At 40.6% G+C, this 13,167-nt stretch overlaps 1 long non-coding RNA gene across 2 annotated transcripts in view; it reads right to left on the bottom strand.

Moving 5' to 3' along the window:
* The window catches only part of LOC148323237 (uncharacterized), a 33,924-nt gene extending 20,994 nt beyond the window's left edge, over nucleotides 1-12,930 (bottom strand). The window contains exons 1-4 of one of the 2 annotated variants that reach the window (XR_015846534.1): nucleotides 12,840-12,930; nucleotides 12,744-12,755; nucleotides 6,890-6,943; nucleotides 6,288-6,424 (exon numbers count right to left, since the gene is read on the bottom strand). This is a non-coding gene — a long non-coding RNA (uncharacterized LOC148323237). Of the gene's footprint in view, nucleotides 1-4,012; nucleotides 4,132-6,287; nucleotides 6,425-6,889; nucleotides 7,202-12,743; nucleotides 12,756-12,839 lie in introns of those variants that run through there. The other variant, XR_015846535.1, reaches the window with a different exon arrangement.
* Between the last annotated feature and the right edge of the window lie 237 nt (nucleotides 12,931-13,167).

The following is a 13,167-nucleotide window of genomic DNA, read 5'->3' as shown; positions in this document are numbered from 1 at the left end:
GTTACCAGCCCTTCTCTCTGGAATGACCTTCCATTAAATGTCCACTTTTAAAACTCGTTTGAAGACACTTTTTTATTCTTTAGCTTTTGATTCAACATGAGACTGTCGCTGTTTTGCTGTTCTACAGGTATCTACTTTATATGTGTTTATGTGCTTTAATCTGTGTTCTAATTTGCTGCTAATTTATATCCCACCATATGTAAAGTGCTATGTTACAGCTGCAGTGGTTGTGAAATGCGTTATATAAAGGAAATTGTTTTGTTTTGTATTGTTTTGACATTGCGCTAAATCGCACAATGTGCTGAGAGGAAAAAGAAGCATGTCCTGAATTTACCGGAAATATGACTATGCTAGTGTCTTGCGAAAATAAGTATTTTCTAGCTAGCCTTGACTGTTAATTCAATCCAGTCTCAAATCTAACTTTTGAGGTAGCAGTTCCAACAATTACTTGCGTGTTTTATTATTTTAATTTTGTGAATTCTGCGTTACACACTCACACAACAGTTTTGTTGTTCACTGTTTGCAGTCTGCAGTCCTCATACATCTTTGCAAACGGTTAATTAGTATGATATTTCAACCAGTAAACTCTATTAATATCTCATTCTTTCACTTCACAGGCATGTTTTAGTGGTTCCCACCCTCACATTTTAGGACAGGTGATAAATGAGGTGAAGAGGTTACATTTTTTCAGCCTGAGTCATGTTTGATGAGTTGTTTGACCAAGATGTGAACACCCATGAAGCATCATAACATAAAACATTTCATGAAACTCTTATTACCAAAATAACTCAAAATGAAGAGGGAACTAAATATTTAGGTTGGTTTATAAAGATCAGTATGAAGTACTAGGCTTCATTTTTAAGGAAACTTTGACAAGGAGAGGTGTCAAAATTAATTGATTAATCAACAACTAATTGATTGATCAACTATTTTAATGATCAACTAATCATTTAAAGATATTGTTTAATTTTACCAAATGCCCCCTCTTCAGCCTCTCCACAGTAATTCTTCTCTGATTTGTCCGAACCAGTAACTGAATCAATAATTCAAAAGGTTTGGCGAGCTCATCAATCCCTTTCACGTGATATTGCTTAATTGCTTATTAAAAAAATAGCAAATAACAATAATTGTTTAGTAAACAGTAAATGGGGGGGCGCAAATTAAAAATATATGTGATTATTTGATTAATCAATGGAATAATCGCTAATAATGTATTATAAAAATATTTGATAGTGACAGCTACTGACGAGTTGCACGAACTTTATGGAACTCCACTATTAATTGACGCTACTGGGGTAATTATGGGCATATTTTGTTAATGCGAGTCACAACAGAGCAAGATATGTTGCAACGTCATAACAACAAACACCAACCTAAGTGTGACAAATTCACGGTCACGCACCATTAGTTGATGTTATTGGGGTAAACCAGAGGTGGGTGTTCAAACGATACCCTGGTGTCCATTTGTTAAGGGTCATGGCATGTCCTACAAATGACATTTGACACGACCTGCAACGCTATATCTAATTTATATATTTGTCTGTATTATTGTTGTATTGCACTGGAGAGGGGAGCCCTCTAATCTCGTTGCACACTTGAGTACAATGACAATAAAGGGATTTCTATTCTATTCTATTCTATTTAAAAAAGTAAGTTGGGGCAGCATGAAGTCAGAAGATGTTGAAAAAAAATCGAGGTTGTCACACAACTTTTATCTTCAGCTTTTCTGCAAAGAAAGAATTTACAACTAACAAGGTAGCATTTACAAAAAAATTCGTTTCAGAAGCAAAAATGGTTTCCGCCACGGCCACTTTGTGAACATATCACTTAATGATTCTAAAGGAAACAGTCTGATGAGGATGAAGAAGTCAGAACACTACAGAGTGCACTTCTTTTGAATCCTGAATGTGGAGATCTGCTCTTTGCATGGGTGCATTTATTCGAATGGGATACACGGACATGGTCCACCCCCAAATCCTGAAAAATCCTCAACTATTTGCCTTATCCTCTTTAACAGAAAGTTGAGAAGTATTAGTTTGTCAAAGTAACTTCACTGTATACTGTACAAACAATTTATAGCCTAATTGAGTGGTTTTCGCGTGCTTGAACAATTGAAGTTAAAACAATTTCAAAGTGGCAATTGTATACTTTAATTTTTCTGTATGCGGCCATCATAGGAAAAGGTTTAGACACCGATAGGTTAAAAATTTGTGCAAGCTACTTCAATAATGTTTATAATATGCTGCAGTGTCAGAAAATCATCACTAACTTGAAAATAACAAATGAATATAACAAATAAAAAATAAATAAATAAAAAATAAGCAAATAAATTCTGGACTGCTCAATGTGCTTGCCAGATGTTTAAAGGAAATGCAAATGATTTTCTGTTAATCACGGTCACAGTAAGCAGCTAAGTCAGTCTATGATCTTAAGCATCCCAACAAGTGGCTGTGAAAACTACAAATGCGTTTGCAGAGACAAACAGTGTCCACACTGTCAGTGGAGGTATGACGGCAATGTGACTCGTCTGAAGGAACGACGCTCCAATTCGTCATCGCGCCACAACCCCCGCCTCCTCCGTCCTCCCACTTTCCTCTTCCTCTTCCCTTCAGAGGTGCGAGAGGGAAAACATCTCCAGTGAGTGAATGAGCGACTGTGCTGCCTCGCAGGACACGAGAGCGGCGAGCGCTGCCAAGGCGGTGAGGGGTCACGCCGCCAGGAATGCGTGGTCTCCGAGGACCGCCGCATCGCTCTCCGGCTCCCCTGGTGGAGAGCGAATGCCATGACGCTCTGCGTGAGCGCTTCTAAGGGCGTTTCCTGCTCTCACTTCCACCTGGCCCTACCCCTGCACGCCCATGCTGTCATCCAGCACTTCCCCACCGCTCCCACTCGGGCCGCTCCCCCTTGGCGCCGACACCCACGCCCCAGACTGGTGGACTCCCTGCGACTTTCCCGGAGACCCACCTTCCATTATCTTTACGACTGGCGTAACCAGGAAGCTGCCGTGAACGCCGCTGAGCTCACAGGGTTGCGCTGGCCCCGAGCCCGACTTCCACTTCTGAGAATGTTTGATTGAAGTACACAGAAATGCAAAACCCGTGTGTCGAAAAACCAAAGCGCAATTACACACATGTTTTCGATGAAAGCGTTCTCTCTGTTGTGTGCTGCTCACATTGTCGGAATTTGACTTTGTAGCAACGCATTAAAAAAAATAAAAGTATGAGAACAGTTCTTGGTTTGACAGCTTTGAATTTGCTTTCGCTGTTTATACCCAACATAAGCAAGACTAATTTCAACCTCGGTTGATGAGATTGGACTTTTAGAAATGTTATGTTCTTCCAAATGTAATGTACTTCGAGCTTCCAGTTTCCAGAACATGCACATAGCCTTCGTAAAAACATTTGACTTTGGAGATGCAACTTTAGAGGGTTTACAATATGCTTATATTTTTCTTTTGCAGCGCCACAGTTTCATGTGATGGAAGCTTGCCTAGCAGAGCTTCGGATAAAAATACAAAAAGAAGTGAATTATATATGTTTTATGTTTTTCGATTGTTTATTAATTAATCATGTCTTGAAGCAAGTTGGCTAAATTTGAGGTCACTATTTGGCACAAGTAAACATCAAAGGTAGTTTGCTGTCTAAAGAAGACTGCTCAATGCAATGGCAACAAAACGTAACTTCAGAACATTCAGCAATTGCGACAACTGTTTTGACATGACAAAGCGGTAAACAAGAAGGTGGTCACCACAAACTGACCAGTCGAGGCAGAAGGCCGCCCACCTCAGTCTCATCACAATACCTTTCAAATCATTGCTGTCCGATAAAAAGCATGCACTCCCTTATTTTAACTTTCTGCCGTTTGCCCAAAATGCGGAGAAAATTTTGGTATTTTTTTTCCAGCGCTCACAAGCTTCTTTGTTTCACGTCCATGCTCCAGTTTTGAAATCTATTTCAAACATGCATTGTCACCTCGCATAAGCGGTCTTAACAGAGAAATACTTGTTTTCTACCTCACATGAAAGTCACGTTTGAGGGGGTGCAAGACGACGAACCGCTTGTGAAATCGTCTCAGCTCGTGTTGACCCGGCACAGTTATTCCCGTTGATGTCACTCCTGATTGCTGACGACTCTGCGTAAAAAACACAAACCCAAGTACGGCATGTGAGCGTGCTGCTCATGGCAAATTAGACTCGCTGGAGGTTTTGTCCCCAACGCTGAGCAATTAAATGTGAGAAAAGGAGCGAGCGGTTCCATCAGAAGCCTCATCTGGCGAAAAACCAGGCGGTGAATGGACTGCAAACGTCTGCTCTCGCGCCAAATAAAGAACCAGCGTCGAACAAAAAACAAGACAAAAAAAAAGCTCCCCATTACGGCGCAGGCCCCCGCCATAGATTTGACTGTTAATAAATCATGACGACCCCTATTTGAGGCCTTTTTTGCCATCAGCAGAGTGCACAAAATATACGTACATCCAATTTTTCCAACATAACTCAATAACATAGCTCATAGCTCACAGAGGATGACGGAGGCACAGTAGGATTTTTGATTGCGGGGTGGGTGACTCAACAACAAGAAGGCTACTTCCTCGTTCAACAAGAATGATGATGTGAAAAGGTGGGGACAGTTTCATGGTCAGACAGACGGAGAAAAGAGTCCTTTTCCACTCCATCAGCGCTTAGAACACTTGCTTTGAATAGCCATCCAGCAGCGTCCGCTCATTTCGGGGGTGCGCAGCAGGCTGACTCTCAAGTGCCGGCCCACTCAACAACAACAACAACACTAGCGCCGCCACTCCAACCACGCACCGCCTCCTCTTCCTCCTCCTACTCTTCAGCTCAACCCCAGCTGTACCCCAGCGTGGGAGGCAGCCCGGCCCGGGACCAGAAGAGAGCCTGGGGCGAGGCGCACACACTTACGCACACGCACACCGCCAGCACGGACCCACAACTGTGCAGCCTATTTTTTTTCATGCACCCACGCACACATTAGCACACTTCCAGCCCACATGCGGTACCCACGCTGATTTTTAAAGCACCTCTTTAATGATGTCATGTGAGCACGTGAAGGGATCATTCAGGGGAAGCGCGTGGGAGTGTGGGGGCGCTACACTGAATGCATGTGTACTGTCGCTATGGGTACATTTTGCTCACACACACACACACGCACACGCACGCACACACACACATATAGACCACCACATCAGGTACACTTGCACCATCTATTGAGCCACATAAAATTGTAATTAAAATAATAACAATATAAATGCTCATTTCTGAGGAATCATTCAACAAAATGCTTATTGTTTTTGCAGTGCATCAAACTGAGAGCTGTTTCTAATATTTACGTCGAGAGGATCAACATATTGGAATAGAAAACGTAGCACATGACGCTGCGCAGTCAAGCAAGAAGAAATGGGCAACCATTGTCAGAGGGTTGTGCAATATGAAATTAAAAAAAAAAGCATAACAAATTAGGATATTATTTGCTTTTAGAATCGCTTTGTTTATTGTCAGTATTTGGCGACGGTCCTTAGTTTGCATCATTTTACTTTATGGGTGAAAAATGTCTTCCAGTGCTTATATTTTAACATACACACACACACACACACACACACACATATATATATATATATATATATATATATATATATATATATATATATATATATATATATATATATATATATATATTATATATATATATATAGTATATTAGCAGTTACTTTGCTACCCATGTATGCATTATTGCAAAGAAATAGACAACCTGACGTAGTCTGAACTGATCGTCGGTGTCAGTGATTTCAACTTACTAATACCAACCACAGAATTATAATAAATAAAGAACAACCTGTGAATACGACTTCAACTTTGCATTAAAAAAAAACTCTCATGAATGTTAACAGATCAACTTGTCAAAAGATATAGAATTTTTTTTTTACTCCTCATTAATAGCAATGTAATACATTCGAATTATGTTAATTTTGCAATTTCCATTAAGTATCACAAATATATTTTCTAAAAGCCTGCAGACTTTGCTATTTATGAATAGTTTTGACATTTTTTGTTCACCGCTTCACCTCACTTTTCTGATGCTGCAATGAACTGGATCAAGTATGCCGCTTGTTACTAACTTAAGTGTGTTACACCAGTATGCACAACAAGCACAATAATACACATGCTGCGAAATGAGTAGCTGTCGTATTGCGTCTCACGAGAGCTCCCTTAATGATGTGGTCAGTCAATGCAGAATAATAAACAAACACTCATCAAATTTGCATGGACTTACCAGCAGGACAGGAGGCCGTGAGGGTCATCCGTGAAGAACAGGTGGAGGAGGGGCACGTCACTCCCACCCTGTCCTGACACTATAGGCGGCGAGATCCTTAAGATTGGCTGGGTGTCACACGTTGTGGGATGGCGGCGCTGTGAAAGGGGCCAGATTGCTCATTAGAATATCTCACATTTGTGCGTGGGCGAGCGTTTTAGCGAGCCCGCTCCCTCTCTGCGCACTCCAGGAACACTCGTTCTCCATCCAACGCCATGCGAGGTCCTGACCCGCCGAGTCTGTCCGCTACCAAGCCAGTCCAAGTTGCACAAGTACACAACATGATGGGAACTTTCTATTTGTATTCTCCTTTTGAACATTTCTTAATCGAAAAAATAAGAGAAAAAAACGTCCATTATGACTTGGAAATTCAGAAATTAAAAGCAGTTATAAACCCCACCATTAGCACAAAATAATAATTGATTTAAATCGAATTGATTGTTCGATCATTGCATTATTATTTCTATTTTTTTATTAGTATGGCCTTTGGTGAGCATTACAAAAAACGCCGCCTGCGAGGAAAAAGCTTGCACATCCCTGATGTAAGAAAAAGATGGTGGTACCTGTGCTCGTTGGCCTTTACTCAGACACCTTCAGCGAATGCACCATTGCGTGATCTGTGAGGTGCACACACACACACAAAAGAAAGTCACAACAAAGCTTGTGAGGGTCATTTGATATACCGCAGGCTTTTTCTTCAACAGCCCAACAGAGTTGGCACACTGCCACGTCCCCGCAAAACAAAGAAAATAAGTCAAAACAACACTAAAGCATGCTTTGCTAAATATTTTATGCCACACAGCCAATTCAATTTAGCGCACTTCTCTCACTTCTCCAAAATGAATAACAAACAGACTACAACTAAACAAAGCCATTAATGGTGCTCGCAGCATTTCCCAACTTTTTAAGCCATGCAGTCTATTAAATATCCCGACAGTGTTAGCACACACCCTCTCCCCTGCTGGAAAAGAAACTCATTAAAAAAAACAACAGAACAAAGCCTATGATTAAGCCATGCATCTGATTTTACATCAAAGAGCAGGTGCAGCCCCCTCTACACCCTCAAAACGAAACAAAAATAATGCCACAAAGCCAGTCAGGGAGCACCCATACTGTAAATTGCAGCCTTTCCCCAAATGTTTTCCTGTTAGGCGCGCACCTCCTTCAGCATCCTGACTGAGTTGGTACACCCGCTCTTGCGCTTCTTCAAACATAAACAATGTCAAAACAAATCATCTGCCGGTGAGCCTGCATAGCACAGCCAGAGTTGGTGCAGCCCACTCTCCCGTGCATGCAAATCCCGTAAAAAAAAAAATATATACTTTGAAAAGCCATTTTTAACCAATTAAAGTATCAAACAAAACTGCATCGAACTTCACTCTCATTAATATGAATTGAATTGTGTCTTACAGTACATACTGCTGATATATTTTTTTTTATGGAGTGGAGAAAAAAGCTACATGCAATTTATAATCTGACACCTCAATCCCGCAGCACAGTTTGCGAATCCCTGAAAAATTGCATTATCAGCGCTCACTATGAATGGAAATTGTCATACGACCGTGTTGATATCGCAACATAGCAATTGTGCGATAATCAAATTTACTGAAACGTGATCACAAACACAATATTTATGTTAATAAGAGAAAACTGACTTCCTTATGTTCTTGATGAGTGTTGTAACTTGATGTATTGGGGAAAACAACTGGAATTAAGCAATATTAAATTAATCAACCGCTTAATAGTTGATGCTGACATCGATACTGCATCACATTACAGCTACTTTGTCCCACACTTTACTCTGAATTGATATTGGTAATAATTTCCCAAAGCGTCTGACTACTGGGTAAAGGTCTGGGAGTATTCTGAAGTCTCTGAGACATTTGCAAAATTCCTTTCATCATCACACTGTCGGCATGGCAGGTGAATCGCATTCCTCTCACATTAACAAACACATGATCACATCTGGGAGAAAAATCTCCAGATCTCTGCTCGGGAGATCCCAACTTGCAAAATTGGTGTCCAAAGTCCAGCCTGTGGAGGGATTTGCAGTATTATGTCTCGTTAAATTGTTCTGGTCCTTATCTGGACTCAAACGCCTTCCTATTTGGGTCCTGATGCATTATTTTATTATTTTGAGGATCGCTTCTTATTTATCCTGCATTACAAAATTGGGGATTTTTCAACTGTCAATCAACCACTTAAAATGATTTCTCATGTGAAAGTAAATGAGGAAAGTGTGATCTGAAGCGCTACGGTTATCGAAATGCAGATCTGGCAGATGAGATACACTTTGTATTTTCCAACATACACTTTATTTTTCTACGTTAAATGTTTTGAGTGACATTTCTAGCAGTAACTAGAAATCCGTGTTATAAACTTGGTGTGATGTAAAACACTTTGTTCAGTGCTTGTTTGCTTTCAAAGTACGTGGATGAGAATACAAAGAATTAAACTTTGTTGTAAAATTTAAAATTGGATTTTCACTGACGAGGTGCTCGCTTTCAAATAATCTATATTGTTTCTTTGATATATAATTTTGTTTTTTTTTTTTTTAATTTTCAGTCACTTTGAGATGGCTAGTCAAAAGCACCTTATTTTTTTGCTTCCAAATTTTAACGAGTGTTGCGGAAGTGAAGGAAATACTTGCATGTTGTTAGCCATCTCCTTTTACAGTAATCGCAGGAGAACACAAATAATCTCATTATGTTAAAAGATTTAAATGACCATAAAGTTGGACAAGATTGTCATTCTGCGCTGACAAATTGTTCATATTTCTTTCAAGTATTTACTGCATTATTTATACCTAAGAAGTGACAAAAAAAGAACATATTTCATGTAGGAGGAATTTTATTAAAGAAATGTATCGTTTCTTGGTGACATCAAAATATTTAAACTACCATGTTACCATTGCAATTTTCCTGGAGTGGACCTTTTTGACTGTAAATTGATGATACACCATCATCTGTGTCGTAATTCATTCAAAGTGAAAGTGAACAATCATAGTGGCCTGTGGTGATGGCATCAAAAGGGGAAATACACCTGCCGCGGGGCTTTACCATCCATCCCTCCTCAATAAAAAGTTGTGACTTTTCCCTTACGAGCGCCTCGTTACACTCATTCTGATTCGCCACCATTTGCATGAATCTCGTCGCACGGCTGGCATAAGCCAAAGACAGCGCGGGCAACGCGATCGCCGCAGGATGTGAAATTCCCTGAATACATTTTGAGGGAGCCCACTCTTGTCTGGTTATGAGTGCGGGGAAGGTTTAGGGTATTTTCTCAACGACAGGTTTCCCCCCCCAGCAAGATATTCAAACCACAGAGGCTTTTCAGTCAAAGAAGATGGAATCTAATTTCCTGAAGATATCATTAGAAAAGCACATTTGAAATCCAATCAAATGGAAAGGTGTCATTCAGAACCCATGCAGATTTATCATTGAACAATTAATGAAATAAGAGAGCATGATTGGAGACGAGAATCAAGAATCAAAAGAGATGCAACGAAAGGAAGAGATTGGAATCATGAAGCAAAGAATAGATTATGCATAAAGAGATACAGTAGATATAGTAGAACTTAAGAACAAATCAGACTCAGTCAAAAAGTTAAGATAAGATGGGAAAAAAAATCAAATTTCATGATAAGAGACAAGGTAAAAAAAATGGGATGATGTGATATGAGACAATAAAACAAGGCAAAACAAAAAGATGATTCACGAAGGAAGCCATGATGGGAATTGCACACGTTGGAAGACGTGAGCATATAAAACTGGAAAATAAGCAATCAGATATAACATTTACGTTAAAGACTGACTTCAATGACAAACTTCCAAAAAAAGAAGATTGGGAGATATGAGAATTAAGTTGGAACAAAATCAGAGATTGGATGTCTAAAACAATTAAAAACAGAGAAAAAAAGAATTGAGCGAGATGGAATGTATCAGACTTTTTAAAAACAAATCAAATCTGAATTTGACCTAAACGACAGATTGGAAGATATGAAACTTTGAAAAATAAAACAACATAAAAATCTCAACAAATGTGACAATTGTCACAAAAACAATATAACAAATTGGATTCTGAGACTTGAATGAAAGATCAAATCGAAGCATGTAGGATGAAATTGCTGCATTCAAATACAACATCACACTAGAGACGAAATGACACTTTGCGAGAAGGCAAAAGCAAAGAGAGGAAAATGTGAGAAGAGATAATACAGGCATAGATGGTTTGAGAAAAAAATAAACAAATACAAGCCCAGAAATGATCAGATTATAATTAGTAGAAAACAAAAACGTGAAATAGATTTTATATTAAATTAAAATAAAACACAAGTCTATCTTTAATAAGAGTTTCATTGACTTAATTTTTTTCTAAGCATAGATGACATTAAGCTTTCACTGACAGGGTGACATACAACAGACAAGAATATCAAGAAAAAGTGGAAAGGTTTTAGAATAAAATAATAAAAGGAAGTGAATTATTATTATTAATAACCATAATAAGAAATAATAATATGGTTGATTATGACGTGATTAAAACTCTCAAACTGGGAATTATGAGGATATTTTGCAATGTCATAATAAACTTCAAGGCCCTTTTTTGTCCTGTTTTGTTTCGTTCATACATAATCGCCACAATCTGGCGTGCAATTCGGATCGTATAATATTGATTCCGGGTTACACAAAAATGACGAGTGTGCGCTGAACCTGAACTCTGACAAACGCGAACTCGGGATCGCCTGACCTAACATGGCAGCCGCCTTTCCAGCTTCAGACAATGAATACAAGCAATGCCAACGCTGTTTTTCTCGCAAAAAATACAAGTGTTTACAGTTTGGTGAAGGATCTTCCATTGATGATTCCATTGAAATTTTGACAAGCTTGTTTGTCAATTTGTTCCCAATCCCGTGTGAAGGCCGTGTGAAGGCTGAGGTGTTTTCACTCTCTCCTTCACTGGGAATTCCCCTCTCGGAACCGCAGCTGTACATTTGTCTGTGTGCGAAAGCATGCCTATGTGTGTGTATATAAATGCGTGCGTGCGCGTGCGTGTGCGTGTTTCCTCCCTCATTCCCAGGCTTCTGAGTTAAAGCCTCTTAAATGTCCCCCTATGCCTTTTGTCCTCACGTTTCAGCTGAAGTTTCCCCGCATTAATCGCACCATTCCGATTGTGTGTATGTGTGTGTGTTTGTAAGCGTGTGAGAGCTCCGGAATGCACTTTTGGTTTGACAGGCGCCTCAACTGTGCGTGGCGTATGTGTGTGCGCGCGCGCGCGTTTGTCAATAAGCAGCGTAAAAACAAATAATGATAAAACAAGGGACGGAAAATAAAAGGCGAATTTGGCGAATAACGGCATCTCTTTTCACCTTCTTTTGCACGTGCATGCTTTTGGCCCTTGTGCAAAATCAACACCTACACGCACACACTCACACATGCATACGCACACACCTCAAATATGTGCTCTGGCTCAACGAGAGCTCTGCACCCACTCACCCACACAACCACCCACTCACTCACGTGCACTGCCAAACAGCGCTCGCTCTTGAGCCACCCACCGCATCCCCTTCCCACACCACCCACCACACACACATGCACGCATTTTACATCGGGTATTTGCCTGATTTGGTTTCCTCGTTTGTTTGTTTTTTTTTGCAGGCAAAAAAATTAACACAAATACATGATAATTACATTCCGTACATATCTCTCCCGTCAGTGGGAAGTTGCAACTGGTTTTCTGCAAAAGTTGCTTGCAGCGTGTGCGTGAGAGTGTAATGCGTGTACGAGTGTCTGTGTGTGCGTGTTATCGTCTGTGTAAATGGGTGTGTGAGTGTGTGTCTGTGTTGTGCAACCCTGGACCCAGAAGAAGGAGAAGACGAAGAAGAGAGAAAATGCAGAATGAGTGCGAGGGAACAAAGAGATCTGGGGCGAAGTCTCACACATTCCTCAGGCTTGCCAATATCCTACCAAGCACCATCGCTGCTGCTGCAACTCCAGACACACACACGCGCACGCGCGCACACACACGTAGAGTGAAAGAAGCTCACACCTAACTTTTGTCTGCCAAAATGTACCCATGGAGAAAAATGTCTCCACCATAAAAGCTGATATATGGACTTATCCACACATATTGACAAGACGACACACAACTACACGCACGCACACACACGCGCGCGCACAAAGAGTCAAACAACATTTTTGTGTTGTGGAACAGCTACAATCCACGCGAAGACAAAACACACCCCTATAACAAAATGCAGGGACGTGCCCACAATGATAGAAAGACAAGAACAGTACCACAGCATGTGGAATTAAATCAAACTCGTGTCATCCATCTTGAATAAACAAAAAAAGTTTGGCATGCAACTTAACACAAACAAACGCTTTGCAAATGCTGACAGAGAAGAAGAGGCCCTCCTACCTTATTGTGTTACTTTTTAGGATGCAATTAGAGAGAAAGAAAAGCAGAGAAAATCAATGCAAGTCGTGTTGTTGTTGTGTAAAGAGTGAGCGCTACCTGAGCACATGGCACGCCGCGCCGGACTTCCTCCATGCGCTTTTGTCTCTCTCTGCTGCTCGGCTCGCATGCGTCTCCATCTGCCTGTCGCTCAGCGTCTCTCCTCATGTCTTCCTCCCTCGCTCGCCCTCCCTCCCTCTCGCTCTCTCTCTTTTTCTGTCTCTCTCTCTTTCTCTCTCTCCCCCTCATACGCTCTCGCCCCTCTGTTGAGGTATCAACTCGTCTAACTTGAGGCAATAAAGTTGTCCCGCTTATTGTTAACTGATTGCGGCTCATAGGGCGCCAAGTGCGTACAGTGTATGCAAATTTGGAGCGTATAACTTTGAAT

This window comes from Idiotropiscis lumnitzeri, chromosome 14 (assembly GCF_059441095.1).
Source record: "Idiotropiscis lumnitzeri isolate Australia: NSW breed Sydney's pygmy pipehorse chromosome 14, RoL_Ilum_1.0, whole genome shotgun sequence".
In the NCBI taxonomy this organism is placed as follows: Eukaryota; Metazoa; Chordata; class Actinopteri; order Syngnathiformes; family Syngnathidae; genus Idiotropiscis; species Idiotropiscis lumnitzeri.
This window is presented reverse-complemented; position numbering and strand designations above follow the sequence as displayed.